The following is a 13,222-nucleotide window of genomic DNA, read 5'->3' as shown; positions in this document are numbered from 1 at the left end:
TTGCTAAACTTCTTTCCTAGGAAAAGACATAAGTGATGTCTACTCATTCTTTTAAGATGGAGATAACAAATGAGCAGCATTCTGTAAAAATTATGGGGAGCCAATGAGTTCATTGGGCTTCCTTGCAATGCATAGTTAAGTTACTTAACAGGTTATGGACAATTCTCAACCCAGATAAAACTAAAAAGTTTACCCAGCATGGGTAAGGTTTCTCTGTATCCACAAGGATGGAGCACCCATTTACACACATACACTCTCTCTTTACGGACACACACACACACACACACACACACACACACACACACACTGTATTCCCTCTGCCAAGACATATACAGTATTGGTTAGAATCAGTTATCTATTACAAAAGGAAATGGTAGGTGTATAAACTGTCAACAAGCCCAGCCAGGATGGTCTGTTGAAGGAAAACACAAGTGAATGCACTAAGACAGCAGTTGCTTGCCTCAGAGGACAGTAACTCAATATAAAAAGGAATTCTGTCAGTCATTGTCAATGATGATGGTTTCAGCAGAAGCATTGCAGACTGGAAAGCCAAACTTCTAGCCAGAAAAAGTATCCATTTCAGTACAGATGAAGTGTTGTCCCCTTAACGATGGAAGTTTTCTGTTATAAACAATCTTAAAACAGGTTGCTAGGTGAGGAATTGTGCCATGTCTGGGATCAGTATTACTCTTTTATGCAGGCAAATTTGACACTCAGAAGTAGCTGTTGCCAAGTTATCCTTAGTAAGTGGAAGTCCCTGAGCAATTGAGAGTGTTTTAGGTCAGTATGCATTCTGATTAATAGAAATGCCTTGCTAGACTGGACTGGATTGCTCTTTTGCTTCTTGTGTGTTCTGGGAAGTCCCAACACTAGGAGATACCAGTAGCAAAATGTATTGTGTAACTAAGCTCCATATCCTTTCCTGAATAAGCTGAAAATTTTAACCAATTCAAGAATGAGAAACATTCGTACTACTTACCATTTAGAATACTACCTACCATTAAATCAATACCTTCAGGTTTTCCATTAAAATTCAAGTCATTTAGACTGTTTTGGCAAAAGATCACATCTAAAAACCTTCTGGGTCTGTGTGATCCAGCTGGAATACAGACATGCTTTTAATACCAAGAGGCAAGAAGATCTCTTGAGTTCAAGGCCAGCCTGGTAGAGAACCAGTTTCTGGTAAAGGAAAGATTAGGAGGCATGGTGGTACACACCTTTAATCTCAGCACTCAAGATACAGAAGCATGTAGATCTTTAAATTCTAGTCAGTTCTGTTGAGGGAATTCAGTTTTTTTTGTTTTGTTTGGTTTCTTTTCTCTCTTCCTCCAAGATGACCTCCTTAAGGTTTCTAAGCATTTTTCCTGCAAATGTAGCTTTTTATATGTTTAAAATATGAGTATTCCTAGAAGCATCTTGACTGACTCATAAGCTACAACTTTCTTTAATACTAGGAGATGATGTCTTTGAAATGTAATTATTAGGGGAAAAAAGCCTTGCTTTTTAACTGCTGTTAGAATGAGCCATCCTTTTGATGGTTTTTATACATACATCAAGCTATAAACTGTCTTTTGTTTGCAAGTTAGGAAAAATGTTTGCAGGTAAAATTTCATGATGTAGTTACTGTTGCTGTATTTATTTTTTCTGTTTTTTTTTTTTCGATGACAAAATACCTGACAGAAGTATACAGGTTGAAGGATTTGTGTTGGATAGTCTCACAATGTGCAGTCCATGGTTGCTTGGTGCCAGTTTTTTAGATATAACATCATGGTAGAAGTTTCCTGCAACAGAGGTTCATTCCCTCATGTGAGATGGAAGAACATAGGAAGGAGAAATCAGACACAAAGGAACACATGTGTAAAAACACCCATAATCATTTCCATTAATATTGGCACTCATTAGTATCACACAGCTGATTAGAGCCCAGTTGCTCATCAAAAAAAGCTTATAAAAATATGTCATACTAAAAGTTCATGGCTTCCAGTGCCTTAAAAGGCTCACCAACTCCCAAAACATACAATATTCCACATCCAAAGAGTCCTCTTACACACACACACACACACACACACAAGCTATAAACCTGTAAAGCATAAAAATATAGGGGCTATAGAGTTAGTTCAGTGTTTAGGAGTACTTTCTAGTTACTAGAAGACCAGAGTTAAATTTCTAGTACTCACAGGTCACTCACAACTTCTATTGAAAGGATATAAAAATTCATAGAGAAGCTTGAGACCCCCACCATCTGAATTAAGGTTGGTAGGTTCACAGGCCTAGGTTCCAGGAACTAGCTGGCCACCTGAAGAAAGAGCTAGCCAGGGGGGCAAGTAAGCCAATTCGTTCTGACAAAGAATAGCAGAACTAATAATACAGGTTGGCCAAGTCACTCCGGGAAGTGACTGACCATGAGGTAAATGACTAGGTTGAGGTCACATTCTCAAAAAAAAAAAAAAAAAAGTATACAGGATGTTATTCACTCCCCACCCTGGTCTGTGACTAGCTGAAACTTTCTGTGTACAGGATGTTTCCCACTCCCCACCCTGGTTTATGATGTGGGTTGGGATTTCCTGCTGTTCTCTCTTGGTTTCCCCCTTCACCCCACTGGTTTGCGGGTTTTCTCCTTTAAATACCCCTTGCTCCCGAGCCTCGAGGTTGACACTCCTCTCAGGAGTCCAGGCCTCAGTCGACTGATATCCCAAAATCCGGAAAAAAAGCCTTTTGCAGTTTGCAGCAAGTTCGGTCTCTCGGGTGATTCTGAGTAGTTGAAATCTCCTGTGGCTTGAGTGCGGGTCTCCCTACTCCGAGGGCCTTACACTATAATTCCATAACAAGGGGATATAATGCCCCATTCTAGCCCTGCACAGAGATGTCATACACAGACACACATAAATACTAAAGAAAAAACTCTTTAAAATATTATGTAAATCTAATATATGAGGGTACTAAGTAAATTCTCAATTACAACAGTGACAAATGGGGGCATGAGAAAGAGAGATGATCCCAAGCTAAGATTCAAACCCTAAATGAGAAAGCATTGATCTCTCTTGATCCACAACCTGTCCATTGTGCATGGCATTTTCATGTGAACAGTACATAAGCCTGGACATTTGTACTGCAATGTTCATTCCATTTGTATCTCAAATATCTTCCTTCTTGCATCTATCCTGTTTGTTGCCTGATACATACCGTATCAGAATGAGCTGTGTTCTTGGCATTTTCAACATTATGGATCTCAAGAGCAGTTTAGGCTTCCCTGGAAGAGCTTCATACATTACTCTCTTATGGGCTGCCTCATGGATTTTTACTTTATATTGTACTTCATAGCATCCCCAGCTACTCTTTGAGATCTAGACAGAAGATGAGATGACCCTTTATTTTTTGCACTTAAAATTCCTCAAAATATAAGTGTCCTACTAAGACTAATAATAAAATTTCAAGAGCTGCTTCTAGCTCAACTAACAGCCGGGCCCTTTTGTAACATGGGTGTATTGCCTTCTAAGCATCTATAGTGAAGTAGTATATCTAGGGAAACAACTTATTTGATTAAATTTTCTGAGAAAGAAACTATGGAAGTCCTTCTATTCAAGATGGAAATCTGTAAAATGTGTTTAGTCTTTGTTTTTCTGTTTCTGTTTTACATTTCTTTAAAATGTGTTTACCATTATCTCCAACAATATGCTATATTACTTTGGAGCGTCTTTGGCTGCCCTTGTGGGGAAAATTTAAAAAGGCCACCACAGCAGCGAGGGGCTTCCACCACCGTGGCGGGTCCCACATTAGGGAAGAAGTCCTATGGTTCCAGTGGCCTGAGGGCCTTAGCGGCCGGCAGGCCCCAGTAACACGAGGAAGTCCTTGGTTCCAAAAAGGTTTATTGTCATGGCAGATAATAGATGGATCTAGGCATACCCCCCAAAAAAGTCAGGGCAGTCCCGAGTTATATAGGGAGGGAAAAAGGGGGAGGATTGGGGGAGGATCTGGGGGAGGCATGTTTAATTTGCTCTGCCCTCTGGCCTTCATTAGTATGTAAATCCCTAGGGCCTGAGGCCTATAGCCTGGCCTATGTGACTCTATGGAGATGTGACTGCTTTTCAGGATCCTGGATGATGGGGGGGACCGAACTCCTGCCGGTTCTCATGCAGAATTCCACGCAGAATCTCGGGGTTCTTGGCACCTGCTCAACCATGACCCAGGATACCCTTACGCAGTCCCACATGCCCTGACCATCAACTCAAAGAGCAATTTGAATTACCTGGCACTGGAGATTTTGTTAGATAGTTTGTAGTTATTTGAGGGACCATTAACACTATAAGTGGTAGAAATTAACTGTACATGGCAGAAGATCACTACACACACACACACTCAAACACACTCACACACACATATACACACATACATAAACACACACACACCCTGATATAGATAGATTGTAGATAGCAACATACATATATAGATAAATGGATAGATAGATAGACACATAGATAGATGATAGATGGATGGATAGATAAATAAATAGAGATAGATGATAGGTGGATGAGATAAATAGTAAATAGATGATATATAAATTGATAGATTAGAGATAGATAAAAATCAATATAGATATAGGTAGTACACATATATCCATAGACATTATATATGTGTGTTTTAAGGAAGTATAAAATATCTTCTTTTCTTATGGCTTTCTAAAACATTCAGAGTGTTATTTATCCCTCTTTCATCTTTGTTGTCCTCTTTCTCCTCCAGTTAAATCTCTCTTATTTTTTTTTATTTCCTGCTTCATGGATGCCTTTCTAGAGGTTCTTTCCTGTGCTTTTACATTCCTTGTTGCTGCAGTTTCTCCAGGTTACAAACATGTCTAAAGTTCAATAGCCAGCATCCACACATAGGAGAGAAAAAAAGAATTTGTCTTTTTATTGTTGGCTATCTTGATCAGTAAAATATCTTTTACTTCTATAAATTTACTTTCAAAATTTTAAGAAGAAAATTAAAGTGAGAAGTTTGTAGTTACTGAGTGTTGTATTTTCCTTGTTTAATACACGTGTATTCAGGTCTTATCAAATTCAGGAAAAATTCTACACTCAGAAGTGACTCTAAATCATTATATATACAGAGGTTAAGCTTAGTGTAAGAATGCTTGAGAAAGTAAGAGATGTATTGTTTCTTACAGTTAGAAATAAACTGATCTAGTAAATTCATTTCTGATTATGTAAGCCACCCAAATCAGTTCTATTATAGAAGTCCTACAGTAATCTTACAGGGTCTTCTAAGAGTAGACAAATTAAAGAGAATGATAGAGATAAAGAGATAACTCAAAAGTTAAGAACATGTGTTGCTGGACTGAGGACCCACATGGGTGACTCATAACTGTCTGTAATTCAGGGGGATCTACCTCATTCTTCTGACATCCATCAGCACTTGTGCATATGTGACATATATATATATATATATATATATATATATATATATATATATGTATGTGTATATGTATATATATATATGCATATATATGTAGTGCATGTGCACATGTACATACATATATTGTTAAAAACTTAGTAAATAATGACAATTATTTGTAGAACCATATGCTTGATTACATCAAGATTATAAAGAGATTAATTTTTTGTTTTGTTTTGTTTTTTGTAAAACATGAAAAAGCACCAACAGTCATGGAAAAGACTCATTCTTTGAACTTAAACAAGTGGATGTTGCTTCTCCAATTTGCCTTCCTGGGCATTTGCAGGACAGGGAGCACCACAGATACATTAATATTTTAAGGGAACAGTTATTATCTATGAGTTATCACCACACCTTCCTGGTAAAATAAAGCAGGATTGTCTCACTGCTGCTTCTGCCGCTGTGGTTTTGCGTTTCCTACAAAGCAAAGCTTCAGATCCTCCTGTTATTGCATTTTATCTAAATTTATACTTTATATCTCAAAGGGCAGTCTTATTTCTCTTTTTTCTAAGGAAACAGAAAATACTTTTCCAGATCTGTAAGTGCTGATATTAAATTCCTTTCTAACAGGAGTCTTGATGTTTAAAAGAAAACTATTGATTTTTTTTTTTTTCGGAGAAATAGAGAAAGTTTCTGTTCCCATCCTTTGAGACAATTTTGGATATATTGTCAAATGTGCCTCCATTTCAAGAAACAGTGCATATTTTGGAAATAACAAGTTACCAAACATGTAATTCCCCACCTTGACATTATTGGAAATTAGGCAATACCCTGCCCATAAACACTTATATTTGTCAAGGAATATTGACATGTAAGTTGACTTTCACACTGTACTTTAGATATTTAAAGAATTCTCCTATATTTTCAGACAGAGAATGTAGCAAACATATATTTAAATTACCCAACTCTTTTTCAACCAGAAGAAGTAATGAGAACAGAAGTAGAAGAGAAGCTCTCAGCTCTGATGTGTTCTCCAGATAAACAGTCTCCATGACAACGTGAGATGAATCTGTAGAAAGACTGAAAGACAAACAAAAAAATAAACTGTCTAAATTCATATCATATATTTTGATACTTGGGTGAACAATTTTTATAGTAAGTTAACATTAAAGTTATATGAAAGTCTATTTCTTTTAGATTTGTGAGTTATTTTTATCTTTTAAGGACATACTATGATCAGACTTGATTAATTTCCTAAGACCACTCTGTAGCATAATTTCAGATTTACACAGTTCTAAGGAAACTTTTAAACTCATCTAAGAAGACAGAGTGGAGAAATCTTTTGCCTTTTTTGCCACCCTTTCAACTCTGGGGAAACTCTCCACTAAGGAGGAATTCTGAATACTGACACCACTGGGAGCCACTCATCATTTTTATTTAAGAATTAAATTCTGATTTTGAATATTCATAATGCAAAGCTAATTTTTAAATTTTCCTAACCTCTTTGTAGGGTTATAAATCCATGTCAATATTTACTCATAGAGTATTATTTGTCACTGTTTGGGGAAGAACACAAGTCATACACAGCACTACAGGCTGTATTGGGTATTGTATTTTGCTTTCTAGATGGCAATCCTCAGCAACAGATCAGTTCCCTCATCATTAGGAGACTGAAATGATCAGCAGGTTTTGTCCCTGTGAAATATATAGGGCAACAACAGCTAGTGTGAGCTCTCTGGGTTTGCCATACTAAAACTCATTAATATTATCCTCATAAGATGAATACATCTTTATCTTTAAATAAATTTTTAATTTTAAAAGTGAGGAGAGGAATAAAAGGGTGCTTGAAGAATCTTTAGGAAGTTCCAGACACCGGGTTGGTATAGGCTACAAGGAGTCAATGGGGAGACTTTAGCTGAGATGCCTAACAATGGAAACATGGATCCTGAAAAGATTCTTCTGTAGCCAGGCAGGACCCCCAGTGGAGGGATAAGGACACCAACCCACCCACCAAACTTTTGACACAAAATTTGTTCTGTCTAAAAGAAATGCAGGGATAAAAATAGAGCAGAGACTGAAGTAATGGCCAGACAATAAAAGGCCCAACTTGAAACCCATACATGTTCAAGCACCAACCCCTGACACTATTAATGATACTGTTATGCTTACAGAATGGAGCCTAGCATAACTGTCTTCTGGTCTTCTGAGAAGCTCTACCCAGGAGTTGACTGGAACAGATGTGGATACCCACAGCCCAACACTGGACAGTGATCAGAAATCATTATGGAAGAGTTGGGAGAAGCATAGAAGGCACTGAAGGGGATAGGAACACCACACGAAGATCAACAGTGTCAACTAATCTGGACCTCTGAGAGTACTCAGAAACTGAGCCACCACTAACAAAGGCGCATACTAGGGCTGAACCAAGGCCTTGACACATGTTAAAAATGATTGTTGAGGGAGATACTTAAAATGGCAGCATTCAATCTGACTTTTCTTAATCAGCTGCCAAATTCCCCACTAGCCTAGACCTGCGGCCACAAGTGAGCAGCTTAAGTGTGTTCTCACTGCTGCTGTGGCTCAGGCGGCTAGAGATACTGACTCTGATACCCATGAGATGGCAGTGTGGGAGATGGTTCTGCCAATCTTCCACACTGTCTCTACAAGGCTGGGCAGTGCCCAGACCATCCTGCCATCCATGTGGGCCCGGTAGGAATGAGATTCTAATGCTTAGATTATCCAAAGGCTTTATATATTTGGTAATGCTCAATAACAAGATGCCCACACAATCAGAGGTGTAACCTAATAACCAACCTAGATGTATCAACTACTTTTGACTGTTAGAGACAGGCGGACATCTGCTTCCATGTTCCCTTCTACCTCTTCCTTCTCCTATTCCTCTTCTGACTACTCCTCTTCCTCTCCTTACTCCTCTCACCTTAGCTCCTCCCAACTTGCAGGGAAAATATCCCGCTACAGATGATAGACACATAGATGATGATGATGAGAGAGAGAGAGAGAGAGAGAGAGAGAGAGAGAGAGAGAGAGATAGAGAGATAGAGAGATAGAGAGATGATAGACAGATAGAGGATAAATAGAAGATAGATAGATATGCAGATAGATGGATGGTTAGATGATAATTGGAAATAAAAAATTGATCTGAAGCTGGGCAGTGGTGGTGTACTCCTTTAATCCCAGTACTTGGGAGGCAGAGGCAGCGGATTTCTGAGTTCCAGGCCCTCCTGGTCTACAGTGCGAGTTCTAGGACAGCTAGAGCTCCTCAAAGGAATCCTGTCTCAGAAAAAAAAAATCTGAGGAAAATTTAGTAAGAGAATTATCGAGAAAAAGGAGTAAATTCCATGTAACTTTGTCTTCATGGTCAAATGTAAGTCCAAATGCATTAGAATAAAAAAATGCCAGTGGGAAGCTACCAGTCTGGTTTGAAGACCGAAGATACTGCAAGCCCTTGATGGGAATCTTGGAGTTCAGAAACAGGAGAACTCAGTGTTCTGACTTCCAAGGAGAGAGAAAAGACATTCTAGTTTCATCAGAGATCAAGATTTCCTGTTGCTGTTCTGCCTGCTGATAGGACAAGGCTAATAATTTCCTCTCAGTCTCTTGACTTATAGAACATTTCCTCTGATAACAGTCCATTGACAGTCTTTCTAGCACAGTCTTTTTAATAAAAAGTAAAACCATTTGAGTTTCTATTTTAGCAGACAGAGTAGAGGCTCTGTGGATCAAAAAAAAAACACTGAAAATAATGAATATAATAATTGAGAATAAGTAGTGTTTTACTAGGTGAATGTACCCAAATTCAACCAAACCCATACCCAGAGGTACACTAACACTTAACACACCCACAAAATTTTAGTTTGCATTGTATAATCTTACTAGCTGCTGTAGAAAAGATACCCTTCTTCTTCACACCTAGAACAAATTTAGTTTTAACATTTGTTCTTTAGTTTTAATTAATTAGTCAAACCAACCTCAGTAGACATGATCATCTACTTACACTGCTAGAGTATTTCACAAGTATTCAAAACTTAATAGTCATTTATGGACAGCTCACTGGAAATATATAAACAAATACAAAAAGAACTTTGCCTAATGTGAATTCAGGCCATAGGACAATAACTTTACAGTAATATGATTAAATTCAGCTTGTTACTGAATTATCACTTCACTGTCATCTCTATGAATTATTGTTTAACCCTCTGTTACATCCTTGAAGGACAGAGGGGATACCTGCACAGTCAGAAGATCTGAAACTGAAGGATGTGTGCACTCTTCATTTCGATTCAGAAACTGATATAAGAACGTAACAAATGAAGCAGAAACAGGCATGCTTTCCAAAACAACATTCTATTAGAATTATAATATATACATTGTGATGTTAATTTACTTAAATTGTATTGCTCACTAGTGTATTTCTCACTAACTTTGGATACTTACAGCATCACTATATTTTTAAAATAATTTTACCACTTTCAAGAAGCATTGTGAAGGTTTTATCAAGGTGAACTCCCAGCCCTAAATAACTAATACTAATAACTAACTAATACTCATTTTCTGTACCTATAATTTTGCCTATGTTGGACACCTTATTTGAATAAAAATCATATAGTGACTACTTTTATGCCAATTTTTTATTATCAATCATAAGAAAACATATGGATAAGATTATGAATATCAATAATCTTCAGGATTGGTACTTTTGGTCTGAATCCACATCTTTGATATGAGTTGCTGAGAAACAACAAAACTTTCAGTACAGGCTGTACTAAGGACTGCAGATATTTCAGTTCACTAATTCTATCAATAAGGGTAAATAAGATTTATTTAGTCAGCTCTAACTACAGAATTTCAGATGGGTCTAAGAACGGTTGATTTCATCATAAAACTAATGTTATTTATAAACAATTAGGCTCCTTCCACTCCCCAAAACACACATAATGGCACACTGATTGAAATCATGACCCAAACTAAAATTATAGATACTTACAAAGAAATGAAATCAAGCAAACAACTAGGTATTCAGAATTGTTATTGTTTGGTAAACTTAATACTTGTTATTTTCTAGCATTGTACTAGATATTTAAAATTAATATTTTAAGTTTAATAGTAAATTAATTAATAATAAAACTTGAGTCCTTCCATATTTAGAATTAGCTTTAGGGTATCAGAGAACAGATGTATATGTGCTCCAGAAACTAAATGCTAGGGTGTTAGTTATCCCTTTCTGTAGCAAATATTGTCAATTCCTTCTAATGTCCACACTGCTCTTTCTATTTCTATGAGGAGACCCTCAAAGGCAGGAAGACACATATCTCCCACCTCCTCCTTTGCAGTAAAATGTGCATTTGGTTGTCATGAGTTTGAGGCCAGCTTGGGGTATCTCAATGAGACATTATAGAAGAACAAAATAATAATAGAAGAGAAAGAGGAAGAAAAGGAAGAGGAAGAGGGAGAGCAAGAGAAAGAAGAAGAAGAAGAAGAAGAAGAAGAAGGAGGAGGAGGAGGAGGAGGAGGAGGAGGAGGAGGAGGAGGAGGAGAAGAAGAAGAAGGAGAAGAAGAAGAAGGAGAAGAAGAAGGAGAAGAAGAAGGAGAAGAAGAAGAAGAAGAAGAAGAAATGGATACCATGGGACACTGCATTTTCTTAGGGCCAGATGCTATGTCAATGAAATTTTAATATTTATAATTAAAGATTAGTGGCAATTCTTATCTCAATACAATTTTTTCCCTCCTTGATTTCTTTGGAAATATACATCTTCTGGAACATATAGTCAATGAGTTCTTACATGTAATCAGCATAAAGGTCCATTTTGATTTTCATTACAGTATATTATACATAAAAATACATTTTATTATGACATTTGACACATGCATTTCATGCACTTTTATCATATCCATCCCATAACACTTTCCTGTCTGCTCCACTCTCATTTCCCATCCTTTCTCTTCCCAGCCTGATTGGCTTCCATTTTCAGGGCTTCTACCTTTTTCTGTTAGGTTCAGTGCTGTTTTATTATGCCTCATTTATTAATTTACAAAATGTACAATTTCTGTATGTGTTCATGGTTTGCTTCAGGTTGGGAAATAGAATCCATTCACAACTACAAGTCCACTTCTATGAACAATACTTTGATGTCCAAATATAATATAATATAATATAATATAATATAATATAATATAATATAATATAATATAATCCAGATGTCCAAAATTGGACTCATGTTTAGCAGATAAGACTTTAAGGAAGTCTGTAGATAAGACTTTAAAGAAAGGAAGCACTTGAGAGAACACTAAAAGCATTTGAAGGAATAAGGAAAAGAAAAGGTAGGATATAATTGATTTGTAGGTAACAAAACCTGGGTTTGGAAAGCTGTATCATGTATACTATTATGGGAACACAATATTAATGCAGAAGATTAAATATTTATGAAGCAGAGAAAAAAATCAGGGAATCTTCAGATAGTTACCAAGTGTTGTTGCTTTTTGCATTTCCATGGTAAGAATTAGGAGTACTCCATGGTTAATGATTAACTAAGAATGGCTCATTCCTGCTTACAAAAGAGGTAAATATGATATCTCCTACCAACTACTGAGCCCCTAAAACCTCTGTGACTCACCAGACAAAATGGAAGAAAATATAAATAACTCATGGCAGATACTTATCAAGAGTGACTGCTGTATCTCCAATCAACAAATCAACTTTGTTACTGACATCTGTGACATATGTAAAATACTGAACAGATACTTCCATCATATCTCTGGTGACATGTTACATAATCTGCTCTCATAGGCAATTTAAATCTCAACTGTTTGTATGTCATGAGCCCTAAAGTAGATCATTGAGATGGAATTATATGATTGAATGATATCTGTAACTTCTAAATTCTCTGATTTTCTTAAAGTCTTGGTTATAAATTATGTACTTACCATTTTATTGCTTTTCTTACAGACAGAAATATTTTCAATAAAAATATTTTTACTTCATGCTATTAAGAATATTTATTTTTCTTTAGAATGGCATGACTTGGGCATTTGTTAGGCAGATGGTACTTAGGCACAACCATCATTAATTCTGTGTTAGAGAATGCAGGGGACAATCTATTTTTGGGTAATTTGTAATGTTTCTATTTTCTTTCCAAAAACTCTCTTTACAGGAGTGTTTGTATATGACAGTTCATTTATTAAATAATAACCATTCATGGATTTCTATATTTATAGTCACAGTTTTATATACATGCGATTTACTCTTCCTGGTGTAGAATAACACAAAGTTTAGATAACAAAGAGATAGAGCTTCACAAATGTGAAAGTAGGAAGGATGATTTACACCATCCTTCATTATTTATACCAATCATCAATTAAGAAATCAAAGCCCTGGGTTGAATCCCTGATATCATAAGAAACTTATCTATAGACTAGCAAGATGGCCCAAAGATAAAATATCTGATTTGTTCTATCATGGATTTGATCCCTAGAATCTACATTGGAAGTAGATAAGAAATTCCACAAAACTGTGCTTTATGACACATGCTACAGTACTCCTATAGACAAAATAATGAAAAATAGAAAAGCTCACACTATGAATGTACATTTACATGTATATGTACATGTATATACAAATATGTATATGTTTGTATGTAGAGAAATAATTTTGTAAGCTAGTTAATTCTCATGCACCTGTCTTGAGATTATGTTGTCTGATGTTAATATAATGATAACAACATTGAATTTAATAATGTCTTTTTAACTTACGTTAATTTATTCGTGTGTGTGTGTGTGTGTGTGTGTGTGTGTGCGTGTGTGTATAACTTGTAGAAGT

The sequence above is a fragment of the Grammomys surdaster genome, unplaced genomic scaffold (assembly GCF_004785775.1).
Source record: "Grammomys surdaster isolate TR1022 unplaced genomic scaffold, NIH_TR_1.0 189, whole genome shotgun sequence".
NCBI lineage: Eukaryota > Metazoa > Chordata > Mammalia > Rodentia > Muridae > Grammomys > Grammomys surdaster.
The sequence above is the reverse complement of the archived record's forward strand: the minus strand, read 5'-3'. Positions refer to the sequence as shown.